Source organism: Molothrus aeneus, chromosome 5 (assembly GCF_037042795.1).
Source record: "Molothrus aeneus isolate 106 chromosome 5, BPBGC_Maene_1.0, whole genome shotgun sequence".
Lineage (NCBI taxonomy): Eukaryota > Metazoa > Chordata > Aves > Passeriformes > Icteridae > Molothrus > Molothrus aeneus.
Genome location: NC_089650.1, coordinates 13,350,139 through 13,367,541, shown reverse-complemented (window position 1 = coordinate 13,367,541; position 17,403 = coordinate 13,350,139). Strand labels below are relative to the sequence as shown.

At 44.1% G+C, this 17,403-nt stretch overlaps 1 protein-coding gene across 1 annotated transcript in view; it reads left to right on the top strand.

The window, feature by feature from the left end:
• Positions 1-17,403, top strand: part of CREB3L2 (cAMP responsive element binding protein 3 like 2) — a 74,566-nt gene that overhangs the window by 19,866 nt on the left and 37,297 nt on the right. The gene's annotated exons all lie outside the window — the stretch shown is intronic.

The window sequence follows — 17,403 nt, the reverse complement described above, 5'->3', positions numbered from 1 at the left end:
GTTTCATTCTGCCAGAGGGATGATGTAAATCCAGGGAGGGGTTAGCACATCGGTTGCTGGTAGTTAAATATAACGGGTGGGACGCTGGTGGGTGAATTGCAGGGATGCTCTCGCCTCTTTCCAAGGACAACAGCTCTGTGTTTGTGCTTTGGGCTGAGGCAGGCCTGGAGCCGCTCTGGGCACACACTTGGTGTCTTTGCACAGGGCTGCTTTTCCATGCTGCTGCCAAAGTTGTCCCTTTGGTGTCTCTGCTGGGGACTGTCGTGGGAAGAGGTGCCTGGGCCTCATGCACCAGTGTTTTAGCCTAACCCTGCCCAGGAAGGCGAGTTAGGCTCCTTGTCCCTTCCTGAGAACAGGAGGGCAGGGGTGAAGGCCTGCTCCTGCCATCAGGAGAGTGCTAGTCCTGCAGGTGTCTGGCACGATGTTATCTTAAACCAGGGCTGTTCTTCTGGACATTTTTCTAGAACTTGTTTATCTGAGTTTTTGGGCAGTGACTAAAGGCTTCAGGTATCCTGGGGCTTGATAGGTATTGATATAAAAAGCATCTGGGCTGTTCTGGTGGCTGTTGGTGAAATATTGTCCCTTTCCACAACATCCCCAGGCCTCTTCCCCATCAAGTGCGCTCTTGTGCCACCACTGGCAGAAGCTGAATGACCACAGGACCTTTTTGCTGCTAGAGGTTATCTTGCCAAGGATGAAGCTTGTGTGTGTCAGTAGTGGTGGCTTGCTGCTGGTGTTCCTGCACCAGTTTCACAAGTGTGCTCTTGTTTTGGAAAGAAAAGACTTATTGCCATGGGAATTTGAGTGTTGAAGGACAAGATGCAGAGCTGTGCCCATTCCTCTTCTGCTCTCCAGTTGTGTCTTTGGGTTTTGTGTATTCTTGTCTTACCACTGAAGTCTTCAGAAGGTCTGTGTTGTGGTTCTTCTAAGTCCTGGTAGGGACCCTCTCTGTAGTCCTCGTTAGGTGCTGGATTTTCTCCCTAAACAAAACACCGACTTCAGAGTGTCCCAGGAGAACACCTGAACATGTGCGTGGACATCCCTTAGCAGTGAGAGATTTTACAGCCCTTGGCGGGGTCTGTAGCCCGTTTGCTTGTTGGCCCAGTTGCCCCTCTTGGAGGTGGAGAGTTGTGGTGTTGTCTGATAATACAGTGCATTGCCTGACAATACTGTGATGTGGTGTGAAAAGCCCTGTCCAGCTTTTATTCCTCTAGGTACAGCACTGTGTGTAGAGCTTCTATCTTATCAGCAGAAAAGCCAGGAATACAAATTTCTACACATCAAAAAAGGCTGATTCTCAGCATGTATCCTTGTTTACTGCTTGAAGTTTTAAGAATGGGTTTATATCAGGATCAGACAAACCATCTGCTTGAATAAGAATGGCTAGAGCACTAAACCTTTAAAAGCATATCAGATTGTCGCTGCTTTTATTTAATATTTTCATTTTAGTTAGGAAATATGCAGTTTGAGTTGTTATTAGCATGGGAATCTGGTTTAAATCTATTTCCATGTTCTGTCCTGACCTTTTCTGGCTGGTTTAACAAATCCTGTGAATAGGGGAGTAGGTCTAACTGCAGCTACATGCACCAGAGATTGAAGCACTGTAGGCAGGATGGGGAGATTGATGATGTCTTCTACTCCTTCCCCCCATCCCACCCACCTGGTAGCTTGTAGAATGGCACATATGGGAATTATGCTAAAAGCTGGATGGTCCATTTAAACTTCTATTATCTCCATCTGTTTGCAGGCTTTTCTGGGTGTGCCTGGCTGTCCCCATAAAGCTCAAACTGGAGGCTTGTGTAACAGAACCCTTTGATGGAACAAAACTGTTAGGTCTTTCTGTAAAATGGCCTACTCTGTTCCTTTTACAAAATGATACCCTAGTGGACCTTTTGAAATGTTACTAGATATTTTTATTGCACTACTGGAAAAATACAGATAACTTAGTGGGGAAAAGAGGGGCAGCTGCTCTTTCCAAAAGAGCTATTTCCCTCTACTGTCCTATGCTTGGGTTCCCAGCGTGTGCATGCTTGCAACTGTACAACTCAGGAGCAATTCAGCTTTCAGAAACCCCAGAAATACTGAATTCTTCTCCTTTGGCATTAGTGCCAGCCATGCTCATTTTGCCTTGCCAAAGACCAGATTTTCCAAAGCCATCTGAAGCCACAACTTGTTGGTAGAACAGAGCAGTGCTTTTAAATCCCTTGCTGTTTGTGCACACCCAACACTTTTCTGGGGAAGTTTGTGGACTCTGCAAACTCAAATATATTTCACGTTCTTTAGTTTCCTTTGTTAGACTTTAAAGCTCTTACAACTAGAAAAAAAATTAAAAATAGAGGTATAGAGAGGAGGATGCTCAGCAATTCTGAAAATCTGATGGTTTTAGTTTTGGCATGTCTTTGTATTGTTATTGCATAAGATGTGATTATTGTGAGCCTTGATTTATAAAATCTTCTAGTTTGTAAAACTTTGCTTTAGTCTCTGGAGAGCAGAAGCTGCTGAAGGGTCTGGAGTACAGATCTTCTGAGGAGTGGAGGAGGTTGCTGGGTTGTTTAGCCTAGAGAATAAGGAGGCTCAGGAGAGCCCTTAGTGATCTCTACAACTACCTGAAAGGAGGTTGGGTCAGTCTCTTCTTCCAGGTAACAAGCAATAGGATGTGGCCTGAAGGTGTACCAGGGTAGGTTTAGATTGGATAATATGATAAAAAAAATGTGGAAGGGGCTGTCAAGTATTGCAACAGTCTGCCCAGGGAAGTGGTTGAGATTCTATCTACACATAAACATCATGAATGTGAAGCTGTCTTGGCTAGAAGGATGTTGGAATGCTTTACACAGGAACCATTTGTTCTTGTATGTTAGTTTGATGAATTGAAACTTGTGTGGCTTTGATGTGCTTTTTTTGATGGAAGCAGAAGAAGACACTCTGTGCTAACCTGCTGAACGCCAGGTGCCACTTTCAGTTCACTGGGGCAACATCAGTTCAGTGCTTGATCTCCTGGCACACTGATGCCTGTCCTGGCAACTTGGCTTAGTTTCATTTCATGATGCTGAATAGAAGTGGTGTGAAGTCAGTCCTGTCATCTGTAGCCAGCTCCAACCCCCCCAGGAAGCAGCAGTTTTAGGATCACTTCTGTTTCTTCTTTTTTCCTTCTTTTAGTTAAAGAACCTTCCTGATACCACACATTTGTCAGTGTCCCTTATGCAACAGCTTTCTGTGTAAAATCCGCTGCAAGTTTCAAATTCCTCAAGAGTCCCATGGTGTTCTGGTCTCCCTCCCTCCCAGCCCAGATGGTCTGTGGCAGATGCTCATCTGAAATGTTAGAAAAATGATCTATATTTAATGCACACAGACACACAAGCCCACACACACATACACATGTATATAAATCTATGTATATATAGTCCTAACTGGCTCTGGAGTTACACAGTGCTGATAAGCAGTACAAGGTTCCCCTGATTATTTTTCTGGCTCTCTACCTGTGTTTCCCTAGAGCCAAAGAGACTCATTTAGCTCTGGGAGAGTTTTCCTCCCTCTGGGTCTCTCTGCTTGAGCTGTGTAATGCCAGGGGCTGTGCTGGGTTGGTCCCTGGCAGTGGGGTCTCGTGTGGCCATGTGCCACAGGTGCCTTACAGGCTGCATGGAAGAAATCACAACACCTGAAATTCCTGAACGCAGATTTTCATTTCTGAGCTCCTGAGCTTGCACTCTGCCTCTGGGTAGCCTCAGAGCCTGAAGTGTACTGTATGTGGCATTGGTGAGGTGACATCTTGAATCCAGTGTTTGCCCTCACGAGAGGAAAGACACTGAGGTGCTGGAGCAAGTCTAGAGAAGGGCAACAGAGGTGGTGAAGGATCTGGAGCACAAATCTTATGAGGAGCAGCTGAGGAAGCTGGGGTTGTTTAGTCTAGAGAAAAGGAGGTGCAGGGTGACCTTCTTGCTCTCTGTACATCTATCTAAAAGGAAGTCATAGCAATGTGGGTTGGGTCTCTTCTCCCAAGGACAAGTGGAAATGGCCTCAAGTTGCCCCAGTGGAGGTTTTAGACTGGATAATAGGAAACTTTTATTTATTGACAGGGTTGTCAAGCACTGGAGCAGGCTGTCTAGGGATGGGATTGGATTACCATCCCTGGGGATTTTTAAAACATGTGCAGATGTGGCACTTACAGACCAGGTTCAATGTTGGACTTATCAGTGCTGGGTTGGAGTTGCTGATCTCAAAGGCGTTTACTAACCTAAGCAATTGCAAGTACTTTTGTGCGTGTGTCTCGCTCCTGGCCCTTGTGCAGTGTCCAGTGCTGGGCCCTGCAACAAAGTGCTTTCTCTATCTCCAGCTGGCTTTGGTTTTCTTATGATCCTGATAATTTTGGCATTGAATGTGATGCAATCTTCCATGCCACTACCCTTGAGACCCCTCCCTTGTGACTGGAGGGTATCTCTTCCTTACTGCCCTTGGGTGTGTGGAATGCAGAGGCAAAGGGCGCCTTTGCCTCAGGGGACAAGAGGCCCAGGCTGGCCCAGGTGCTGTGTGATGGCAGCTCCTGCCCAGCCCTCTAACCACCAGGCCATACTTCTTTCCTTAGAAGAAGGAAAATATGTTGGTCAAGTCTGGAAAAACATTTTCCACCCTACTCCCCCCGCTTCTGAACTGTGGGGTAATGGTTGCACAAGCAGGGGCTGAGGGGCCCCTGGAGGCACTGGCTGGGTGCTGGGACAGGCCCCATGTCCGTCCCCTGTCCGTCCCCAGGCACACCCCCAGCTGGGCCTCCCCTCCCTGCTCCCCCATTCGGGCACCCGGCCACCTCTGAATAGCTGGAATAGATCCTGGCCGTGGCTGGCAGGGGTCTGAGCTGGCGCAGGACAGCGGGAATGAGCCATGACGTGTGCCTGTGCTTATGCAATGTCTGATACTCCCCTGCGCCGTCTCTGTCCCCAGCACGCTGGCAGGCTCCTTCTGCAGCCTCAGGAGAGGCATCTTCCACGCTGCACAGCTCACTCACTCACTCACTCACTCACTCACTCACTCACTCACTCACTCAATATATCCAATTAATTAAATTTCAGTGCCACAAGTGAAAGCGGCTTTGTTTGTGCATTAGGGTTTGAGGAAGATGCTGTGCAGAGCTCTGTGTGTGTGTGCTGGCTGAAGGTGTTGGCTGGAGCACCTTCTGCTGGCATTAATCTTGTAATTAATCTTTAAAACTGGATCACACTCCTCCTTTCCTTAAATGCTCCCTCTCCTTTCATTCTGTCAGCTGGCTGCTTTTAAAGCTTTTCTTTATCAAACTAAAAAAGCTTTAAAACCTTTTTTTAAAAAAGCTTATGTCTAATGTAAAATAAGAGCACAAGTAACCTTGTTGTCACTGTGTTTGAACAGGGTTGCACATTACAGGCTTGTGTTTGTGCTCTTTGTCAGATTGAAAGCAAGAATAAAGTTACTTGCCTTTGATTTCTCTGCTGTGGGCAGGCTTCTGCTGCTGCAAACTTGGCACTTGGAAAGGATGATAGGCCCTGAAAGAGATGCCCAGACACATGCAGCTTTACTAACTAGAAGACTTAGAAAAGATTTTGAAGTGAGCAGCTGCTAAATGACTTCTTTTGAAGCAAATTCCTTCTCGTGGAAGCTCCCTTTTAATTTCCCCATGCACTTCAGCATTCCTCTTGCTTGGGCTCATGGGGAATCTCCCATCAGCACTGAAACAGGCTATCTATTGGATATGGAAATCAAATGTGGACTCTGAAAATTATAACAGTGCTCTGTGCTTGTGAGTTCCTTGCAGTTTGTCACAACCACTTGCTTGTGGTGTGGTGTGGCTGCAGCTGCCACTGCTCTGTGTGTGTGTGTCCTGAGGAACAAATTAGTTTCAGAAGGATAGGGGGGAGAGTTTGCATGTGTGTGTTTGCATTTCAGTCTCTTTGATAGAGAAACCTTGAAGTCCAGTGCAGGCTTGCCAAATCTTTCCTCCTCTGAGACCCTCTCCCAGCTCGCTTTTGAGGTGGGGCTCTTGCAGTGATGACAGGTAGCAGGGGCTCCCTCTCCCAGCTAGCAGCCCTCTGGTGTGGGGAGGAAAGCTGACTCACTTGTGCAGCAGAGCTGGAGAACCTAGCCTTAAAAATAAACAAGGGCAAAGGCTTTCAGCGGGCTAGTGCTGTGGGATGTGCTGGCCACCTGGAGTTTGCTGAGCGCTGTGTTTGGAGCAGGCTTTGGGCGGGGCGTTGTGTGTGACATCAACAACCTTTGGTCTCAAACCTGCCTTCCTGAACTGTGTTCCCCAGCTGCCTTCCTGATAAGCATATCAGGTTATCTGGAATACAGGAATGCAAAGCTGCCATCAGCAGGTTTCCCAGCTCTGGCTTTGCATCAGTTTCTCCAGAACACATTCTAGTAAACAGCCTTGTTTGGCTGCCAGAGGGCCAAAGGAAACAATTATGATGAATTATTTTAACCTTATGTAAATCAAGGGCTATAAAAGCTCTCCAGATTGCTTGAATTCCTGCATATCTTTTTAGGGCAACCTCTGGTCTTCAATTAAGAATGGCTTGGCTCAAAGAATTCACACTGTTCCTTCATGATTGATTGTTCTCCCTTTTTTTAATATTGTGAACCACAATGGATGGATCTGGCTCCAGATGGTAAACTGAGCTGCAAGCTGGTAGAGCCATCCTCTGAAGTCTTATTCCCTGTTTTATTACTTAGGAACATTCATGTTCTGCATTTGTTTCCACTTTGATAAGCTGAATACGTTGGTTTCTTCTTTTCTATTTGCTTTTATTTTGAGGCAAGATTTCCCTTCCTGTAGTGATTCTTGTGATTCTCTGAACTTTCTCCAGTTGTTCAACTTCCTTTTCTTATGAAATTTGGTAGCATAGGAGTGGAGCCTGGCTGTGGCCAGTAGCAGCTGCATGCACCATGAGCACAGAGCAATTTGCGCTTCACACCTCTCTGTCTCCTGAAGTCCTCAAACTCTGGTTTTGCAGGGAGCACAGACTTGTGCAGCAGGTTGTGTGATTGGGGTGAGGCTGCAGTACAGAGCTGTAGCTGGGGGTTGAGCTTTTCGGGCACACTTCTTTTAAATATGAAAGAAGTTTCTCATTTAAGAAACAAGTTACAAACAAAAGAAGTCCTAAATAAATAAAAAGGGCAAAAATTTCTGCAGTACCTCCCTGCTGTTCTTTCAGTGCTGGCCCCACAGCATGGGATGACCATGCAAGATTTCCCAGTGCTTGGCTGCACTTGAAACTGAGTGAAACCCCAGTACTGGCTGAGAGGCTGAACCTGAAATACAGCAGGGATCTCTTCATTTGGAGCATGAGCACACATCTGCAGGAATTCCTCCCCAGGACCCAGTGCTTGTGGGACCTGTCCCACAGATGTTCCTCAGCCATGTCCCCGAGTCCTGGGGTCTTGGCTTCTGATTGTCATTGCCCAAGTGTGACTTGGAGCCTTTGGTTTGCACCATAAGATACTTTGTTTTTTGGGGTTTTTTTGTTTTTAAATTTACCTTCATCTTTACTTAAGGCATGTCTCTTGTTTATGGCTGCTTACCAAGTTCTCTCTGTTTTGGTTTGGTGACCTGACCTTTTTGTTACTTGCTGCCCCTGCTGATACTGCATTATCTGCAGCCTTCAGTGGTGGTGGCTTTTCCTCTCAGGTCACAGTATTAGAGTCTGGGGCCAAGAACTGATCCCTGTGGGAACCCACTGAAAATGTGTGGCACAATCAGCTCATTTGTGTTTCACATCTGGAGATTTCTGATTTCCTTGTCACACTGAATGGGGCCTGTTGACTTCATTTCACTCTGGCTTTGTTTGTATAGCACCAAGTCAATTGCCTTACACAACAAGGGGTATTAAGCTTGTATGCTTGTAACATTATTTCAGAATGAGAGAAAATGTAAGAGGCTTGATTATCAGTTATTGTGGAATAGTAAGCATAAATTAGATTTCCTTTTGGAAGTTCTTGGGCTCTTCACTACTCTCTTCCCTTCTCCATCTCTTCCCTTCCTCAGAAATGAACTGTAGGTAGGTTAATTTGCTGTTACTTTGGTTGCTTTGTTTACATTTAAATATTTTTGTATTTTTTCTTACAGTCCATTAATATTGTCTCTTACTGAAAATGGTTTCAAGAACTCCTTAGAAGCTCTATTTAGACTTTTCAGATGGAAGTTTTCTAGGTCTACTAATTAAAATGGCCAACTTTGAGTAGCTGTTTTTATATTCTCTTCCATTATTGTTGGAATAAAAGTCGTTTCATTACCATCCTGTGGGATGGCTGTATCATCTGGTCTTATATAAAAAGCAGTAATTCAGAACCGCCCCCTCCCAGGAATATTCAATTAAACATTTTGATCTTCTTTTTTCTCCCCTCAATAACTGCAGCCAAGCAGTGGCCTGATCTATAATTAACATTCTTCTGGATCCTGAGAAAGTCAGAAGCAATCTTTCTTCCTCTGAATTGCATTTTCTATTAACTCTTTCTTGTTTTCTGGATTCTGATTTACGTTAATTCTCGTTAATTTTTCCTTTCTTTCAGTAGCTCAAGTATATAACACTTCTGTTCCCAGGGCAAGCAGGTTTGTTTTCCCTGTGTGGTTTTCTCTTCCCCTGCCATGGTGAGGTGGCAGTGGTTTTGCCTTTCAGGTGGGGAGGAACAAATGAGAGCAAGTCCAGAGCAGTCAGGAGAGAAAACACTGTAATATGCTGAGATTTAAATGGCAGTGCACAAAAGTCAATGACACTTGGCAAAAATACACAGCTGGGGATGGAGGAAGTTCTTGCACAATCTTAATATGCTGCTTATCTGTCATTGGTTTATTTTATCCCTTCCCAGGAGCTGTGACTTTGACTTTTCCGGTTGTTTTCCTTCTGCTCCCTTGTTTTTCTGGCTCTGCTCCTCCAGAGTCTTTGCCTGCAGTTTGCAGCTTCCTTTCCAGTTCTGCTGCTCTTCTTTATGTCCTGCCAAGGGGATGGATGAGTAGCTTGGCCTCAGTTTCACCTGCTTGGGGGCAAAGGCCTGGAAATGGAAGGTACAGAGAGGAGCTAGAGATGAAGGAGAAGGGTGCTCTGAGTGGGAGAGGGCTAAAAAAAGAAGCTGAAGTGTCAGGTCACAGACAACTGATGGCAACACTGGTTTGAAAGTCTCCCCTGTATTCCCAAGATTTGTGAGGAGAGAGAGCCACCATACCTCTTGCTAGATAACCTTTCCACAAGTCCCTGCATCTCTGGAAGGAAGCAGAGAGGAAAAACAAGCACAGAAGTTTGTTTTTAAGACCTGGTCTTAGGATACAGATGTTTCCATCTATTGCTGTCTTGGGTCCTGAACCCTAGTCCAGTACCACTCATGGTTTATTTATTTATTTTTTATAAAACTGAGTGAAGTAATGTTTACTGGCACTGGGATAAAAGGCTTGTCATAGGAAATTGGAATACCAGCTTTCAAGTGTGGGGTATCTTAAAATGATTTTTCCAGACACATGCTTGTAAGTGTATATTTATCTGATCTTTTTCATATCATGTCTCCTTTTTTTACTTTCTGCAGATTTCAGCAGGGCTTCAAAACAAACTTTGTCTTCCTTTGACACAAGTAAAAACCAAGTGACCCACCCACACTCTTGTTTTGACATGGAATGAAATGTGTCTTCCCTCAGAGGAAGGGTCCCAAAGTACCAGTGCTGATGGAAGTGCTGGTCCATACAAAATGAGGTATCAAAACCATTTCTGTGGGTTCCTGTGTGGATTTCTGCAGAGTTAAGGCTGTACAAGTGCAATGTGGGTGTCCTGAGGTGTCCATCTCATGGTACAGAGGACCACTGGGGGTGGCTTTAAAAGGCAAGGCTTTTTGCTGTGGGATGGGTAGGGCTGGCTCATCTGAAGCAGCTCCAGTGTCATGGCTTCAAAAACCATGTTCTCTTTCAGGTGCAGGGTAGGGATGTTCTTGGTGTTGTCATCATCAAGTACTGTCACACTTCCTTAGCTTGCTGGGGCAGCAGCAGGTTTGACATTAAACTTGCTGCAAAGTTGCAAACTGGGAATGTTTTGTCAGTCAGGGACGTGATGATACCTGCTGTTGATGAAGTCTTAGCTCTGTGTGCATCCATGGTATCTGGGCTTAGTGGCAGCTCAGGGCAAGGGTTGAGAGGTACATCACATCAAACCCCAGGATGTTTCTACTGAAAGCAAGGTAGAGAACTTGTTTGGAAAGGTGCTCTTCAGTGTGGTTGTTTGTTTGACTGTCTAGTGAGATCACTGGAAGAGTATTAGACACACAACCAACTTTTTTAGTGCGCTGTACTTAATGTGTAACCCTCAGTGACAGCAGCACTGAACACAAAGTCCTGCCAGTGTGTTCCTCCTTCTGCCCTGATAGCAGATATCTGTGTGATAGACACAGGTCCTGCTGGGCAGGGTCTGAACCCTCTGGCAGCTCAGCTCATTGCTAGCCAAAGGCTGCTGATCCTTGAGCTCTGCAAGGGTTGGGCAGTTCATCCCCCTGGGCAGGGCAATATGACCTGTTGATTTCTTTACATTTGTTTCACAGAAGCACTGCATTTTTTATTCTCCCTCCACTGTGCTCAGACACATGTTTCTTGAGTTCAAGAAAGGGTTATATGTGCATGGTGTGTTTTTTCTTTTTAAAACTATGCACACATCTGCAATTTCAACCATTATGTGTATGGATTTTTGGTAGTTTTTATAAAAGCTAATTCATATTTTCCATAATCAACTAATGGTGTCTGCATCTAGGCACTTGATAGTCTGACTCTTCAAAGCTGAAGAGTGCCTAAATAAACATCAAGGAGCTTAAATTTGTGTCTTTTCAAGAATAGAAGTTGAGGCTTGAAAACAAACAAACAATGCAGCAGAACACCCCCCAACCAGTACTATAAATCTGTAAAACAAAAACTAAACTCTTTTGTGAAATAACATGCCCAGTCTCTCCTTAAGCTGCCAATACTGATCATAAAGCTCGACTTATTTTATAATAACAGACAGCTTTAATTAAAGGGCAGGATTCTGATGGGTGGTGTGTAGGTTTGCAGCCAGCATTAGGAAAAAGAAGGAATGATGGCTCCTGCAAGCTGGAACCCTGCCATTTAAACTTTGCAACCATTAAAGAAACACTTTTGAAGGAAAGAATTAGGATTTTTATTTTAAATGTCAAGTGTCTTGTCAGTCAGGACTAGCAAGCACTACTGATAGAGCAGAAGTTGTTTCCTACCTACACCAGTCAGGCTAGTGAAAGATCCTCCTTTGAAAGATACTAATTTGGTCCTCAGGGAGGAGGCTGCTGAGAACACTTTAAACATGAAACAGCTGAACTGGAAAGCATCTGTGTTCTGTAGGAGGTCCCCTGCACTAATGGGAATCTAAATGTGAAATTATGATTTTTCTGAGGTTTCCTGGCAGTATCAGTGGTTATCTTTTCCTCCTTCCTGTTACAATTTTAAAGTCAGCTGCGAGTTGGACTTGATGATCTTTATGGGTTCCTTCCAACTTGAGATACTCTGTGATCTCTAAGATGCATGCAGGACTAGTGGATTTTGTTTAAAATACAGGAACTGTGCTGGCTGTGCCCTTTACAAAGGGCTCATCTGTACCCATCAACAAGGGATGCTGTTGCAGGAGGCCTGAGATGTATTTTCTTTGCTTTCATCCCCTCCCATTTCCATGTTGAGGGAAGATGTTAAATGAAGTCAAGTGCAGTGTGCTCAAGTGGTGTAAACTCTCCTATATTGTTAAGATCTGTCTCCTGTCAAGAAGGAGCTGGAGCAACCATGTCCTTTTAAAAATGGCTGTAAGCTGAACCAGGTGTGCAAGAGCAAAATGTGTTATCCCTGCTGCCAAGCTCTTGGACAGCAAAGAGGGCCATAAATGCCCACCAATGAATTGTAAATTTTGTATGCAATCTGAAAACTTTCTTCACTGTTTATTTTTTGGCTTAACCCTGTGAGTTATATAGAAGACACTAGTTTGATGTGAAACTTAAAGTAAATCCAGGTTCCTTCCATAGAGCCTGGAGGTGCAGCTGGGGTGTAACCAAGCAAATTAATATTATCTCACAGCAAATATTTATGACTGGCACTGCATGGCTGGAGCATGGGAAAAAAAAAACCCAAACAAACCAACCAAACATACTTTTCTCCTCCACACAGCTTTTAATACATAACTGGTCTCTTTAGGTATCTTGTGTGGGGGCTAAAAATCCTTGGAGACCCCAGTGAGTAAGTTTTGGAAGCTGAGCTCCCCTCCCTGTGTGGTGTGAGCCACGCTGGCTGGAGGTGCCAAGGAGAGGCTTGCCCCTGCTCTTGGTGGCTTGTGAGATGCAGATGGGTCAGTCAGGCCTGTCCTGCAGCTCTGCAGTCACTGGGGTAAGGAATTGTGACCCTGCTGCTCACTGGTGAGGGGAAGGGCATGGGGACAAGCAATGGAGATGTTCTGTGTTCTGTGCTTCTGCTGCTCAAGCTGGCAAAAAAAATAAGGCATTGGGGGGGTGGGGAAAGAGCTGAGAGGAAAAAACAGCTACATCTGACCTGAGAGCTTAATCCAAATGCTTACTTGCAACACAGAATTAGTAATGTACTTTGAGGTCTCAGTCAGGGACTCACATGGGGGAGCCTTCTTGAAGGGCTTCCAGCCCACTGACTCACTGCTCTTGCCCCAATGACTCACTCCTCTGGCTTTGGCTTCTTGGGAAGGGGGTGGGAAACAGCAAAACATGCACCCAGCCTGGTGAAAAGTTAGGCTAGATCCAAGAGCTATGCACTGGGAGAAGGGCAGGGGAGTGTGAGAAGGATTTTCCTATTTTGCATGACTCCCAGGAGGCTTGGGCTGGAAGGAGCAATAGCATCCTTTTCTCTTCTTGCAGACAGTGGACTTAAAGGACTGAACTTGAGGGTTGTTTCTCACCCTTGCCTCTGCTGCACAAAGGCTTCTTTCTTTCTTTCTTTGATTTCTGTTTTTCTTTCTTTTAACCCATATTTAGTCCTCTCTGTTTAAGAGTTTAATTTAGGTTTTAGTTATCTTTTTAAATACAAAATACTTTTTGGTGGGGGTTGTTAAAGGAAAAAGTGAAAGAATATTTTGGAAGACAGGCAAAGGAGTAAGCATGGTTCTTGGAAAATCCCCCTGATAAATTAAAAAAATGCATGTCTGCTTTGCTGGTTGTGGGGTGGAAATATTTGAGTGTTTGCAATGGAAATGTGTGCATACATGTGTACATAATGGGGTGGATTATAAGATTTGCTCAGCATGAACTTCAGCATTTCCAACTGTGTAACCTGAGCAAGTTGGGAAGATGTGCAGATTTAATTACCATGTAAATCTATTAGCTCTGAATTTCCTGGCATTTGTTTTGCTGATGACACAACCTGTATGTTATTCACTTAGTGGATTTTTTTAAATCTGTCCACATTTTTTTTTAGTGCTTAAAGTGAGTAAATGCTGGTGTGAGAGCCCAAACAATTGTGTCTGCTCTTACAGCGGAATTCATTGCTGGTTTCAAATACCAGTTTTGTGTTACTCTTCATATTCTCCCACAAATGAGAGAATTTCAGTATAGTTACTGAGGAGACATTAAATGATTTTACAGTATAATAAACACATAAAACCCAGGCTTTTTGTACCTCCAGGTGAATGGTGAGATTTTTTTTTTTTATGAGTGCCTGTTGTGTACCTGACAGCTCCTCCTGTGGAGGGGTGACAGATCCCTTCAGGATGGGGGAATTTGGGGTGAGCCAGGAGGGAGCCACTAACTCCCAGGAGGGTGTTATCTTGAATTTGTGGGTGTTTGTAACCCTGGCATGTGGCATGGCTGCCTTGCCCTGGTCTGCTGGGAGAGCCAGGGTTGTTTTGCAGTGTGCAAAAGGTGCTGTCACTGCAGCTCCCCTCTGGCATGGCTCTGCTGGAAAAGGTGGGATTGTGCTGCTACAAGTGTGGCACTTGCAGCTGATGCAGTGCATTTTCCAGGCTCAGCAAAGCCTGCTACTTGTTTAAAAATTTAAATATCATTGGGAAGTGTCATTTTGGGCTCTTGACTTCTCTGCATTCCTTTTTTAATGGGTTCTTAAAAGGTCAATTTTCTGAAAATGACTTCAATATTTAGGCATGGTAACATCATCTTCAAACAACCACCTGGGCTAATGCTGTTCTCATCTGGCTTCAGGTCAGCTGGTGGAGAAGCCAGCACTGCCATGCACCTAGCAAAACCTGAGTGTTTTGCTTCACAGACCCTCATTTGATCAGAAAAGAAATAAAAAAGCCCCTGGTCCCTGAGGCAGCTGGAGAAAAGGGCCTTTGTGTGGCAGCAAGGGGCAGATGCTGTGCAGAGCTGCAGCCTGCGGCACGGCTGGTGCGCAGCCAAATGCTACTTTCCAAGAGCTGCCCAAAAATCCCCTGTGCACCCGGATGTGAGAGCTTTCCTCTGTTTGCTCACTGCAGCAGCATGGCTGGAGGTGTTTGTGTTCCCCAAAAACACCCAGGATGCAGGCATGAGCCAGTGTCCAGGCAGATGAGTGCTGAAACTCCTCAGGGCTGCCATTTCCTTCCTGTGTGTAAACAGCAGTGCTGCTGTTTTGTTTTTCTTTTCAGGGTTCTGGGGGAAGGGGAGGTGGAAGATAAGGTTACATCTGTCCTAAATGCCTGACTTTTTACAGAGGTTAAAATCCTAGCTGAACACATCTCTTTGCTATGTGGTGAAAACAGTTTAATAATTCAAACAGACTCCTTGTACTAACACATGTCTGCAATTAGTGCTGGGGCTGCCAGTGGGGTGTGAGGATAGCAGGAATCTGGCAGCTGAGCTGTCTACAGAGGTATTAAGAACAAAAAGGGAAAAGAAGGACAAAAAAAAGGCAGATTCTCAGTGCAAGTGCTCTCTCCTCTGTTTTTTCAATTTTTGTAAAGGTGAAGTCTCAGGGTGAAAGATGCCCAGCTGAAAGCTGTAGACAAATAATTTGTTTCTTTTGCAAGCAAATTTATATACAGGTTCTAAGGGTCAAAGTCTCAATTTCCTTCCCAAATTGCTCTTTCCTGTTCCTGAGCACAGGGGTGGTTGCTACTGTGTCAAAATTGAGGGTTATTCTGGGGCTTTCCAGCTATGGAAGTGGCTGATGACTGCTGAGGTGCATGTTGAAGCAGAGAGGGGAGGAGGAAGAGGAGGAGGAGGAGAGGGGCTGGCAGTGGGAGAATGTGCTTTGAAAAGAGAAGGAGCAGCTTAGGTGTAGGTGGAAGTTTTGGGGAGCTGGAGGTCTGGCTGCCCCCAGTTGGTTTCTGCTTTAGCTGCTGCTCAGATGCCTTTTCTTCTTTAGTTCTCTAAGCAAACATTCAATGAGACAATTGTTTTATTTGGGACAAAAAGTGATCTAGCTTTAAGCATTCACTGTAGTAGAGAAGTGTATAACATCTGAAAAATTCCTGTAAGTCAAGGAGCGTATAACATCTGAAAAATTCCTGTAAATCAATGATTTTTTAAATCAGGGAAGTCCACATCCCTAAAATTGTCTGTTTGCTGAGTTCAGTAGCTGCACAGTCTGACCTGTGGCAGTCTGTATTGGCCAGTGTACAATATTACATCACAGATCATTAAAAATAAACTTGATACTTATAATGAAACTAGAAAATAATTTTAGAAACCAGCCATTTATTTGCTTTCAGATAATTCTATTTTAAATGCATATTCTTTTCTTGCTCACAGCTTGCTGCTTTGCAGCTGCATGTGAAAAGGAGAAAGCACAAATATTGACAAATGTGTTTAACATCCTTCCTACCCTGAGGTCCTTTTTCTCTCTGGTTTTCTGAAGTTGAATGTTTGTTTCCTCCTTTGCTTTTCCTGAAGTGGTTTTAGTAAAATTCCCCATTCAGAAAGGAAAAAAATAAATAAAATCTGATGGGCCTAACTTCAGTCAAATGGAAAAGTAAAATAACATTTGATAAGATTTTGTTCCATATCAAAGCAGTGATAGACAGAAGGCTAATAAAAAATCTTTATTTGTGAATTTGCCAAAAATAGCTGAGTAGCCTGTGACCGTGTTTCTGTAAGCTGAGTCTGTTAAGTTATAACATCTAAATAGTCAGACTAAGTCAGCACATGGGTATGATATTTTCAAGGATGACATCCTGAAATTGGATGATGCTGGTGGTGAAGCAGCTGCATGTGGAACTATGGTAGAAGTACTGCAGCAGCCATATTCCAGCATCTGTACTCATCAGTCAGAGTGATGCATGCAAGAATTAGAAAGAAGGAAATGCTCCAGCTTTAGGAAAATATGTAAACAAATACAATTGACTCTTGCCATTGCTCCAAATGAAAAGAAATGTGTAGAGTGGGGGGAGAAGCATTGTCCCTAAGAAAGGCACTGCTTTTTTATAGGTTCATCCTTGACTTCTTTCCTGGATGGGAAGTACTTCTGTGCCTTCTTTACACATTAATGGCTGCCTGCCCTGTTTTATTCAGTGTCTTTATTGATGTACCAGGATGTTCAACTACTCTTGTGTATCCTTTTTCTTTGCATAGTGGGGTGGTGTAGTGGGGTGTTTATACTTTTATCCTTGTTGGGAAGCACCTGGTTGTGAAGTGCTAGTGAGTCCTTGGGTATCAAAATTAAAATAAAAGAGGCTTTCTAAGGTGGTCATGACCCTCTTGCAGAGTCCTCTAAGAGTTTATTAGTGTTATAACTTACAGTAAGTAAATATGAGGCTACAAATCTGTTTTGCCATTTGTAAAGGCTTTTCTTGAGCTAGTTTGTTATTCCAGTATAGCAGCTGTGGTCCTGTTTATTGCCTTGTATTCAGTCAATATTTTCTTTTCCTCGTTGTCAGTCAGAATTGACTCAAGATTTACTGATTTTCAAAAAAGGCACAGTTAGCATTTGGAGGAGGTGCTTGAACATCCAGGAGCTCTGTGAGAGCCAGCTGTGCTCAGGGTTTTCAGCATGAGGCTTCAAGGCCACAGGTGCTGCTGGAGCTGTGAAATGTGAGGGTGTGAGCACACTGCTTCCCTTGTGGGTTTGCACAATATTGACTTGTTTAATTCTCAATTTAGCCTACAGGAAGCTGAATCTTGAATTTCAGTGTTTGTTTCTGCAGGAGAGAGCACGATGAAGAGCCAAGATCAATACTGCTTGCAAAAACTAAACAGATCAAACAAACTTGGACTTTTATAGCATCATGCCTGAGCTGACAAAGATTCCTATATAAGATAGTAGATAATGGCTCATTGTTCAGAAAATCTCATTACAATTCACTGTGCAAGTATTTTTATCCAAAAATAGAATTCTTTGTGTCAATGAGATGAACAGGAATGACTTGTTGCAGTGCACATTTTTCATCTGACAAAGATGTAGTTTTCTGACATTGGAAAGAAGATGAAGAGACAAGGTTTTTGGCTATTGATGGGAACTGCATTGGAGTT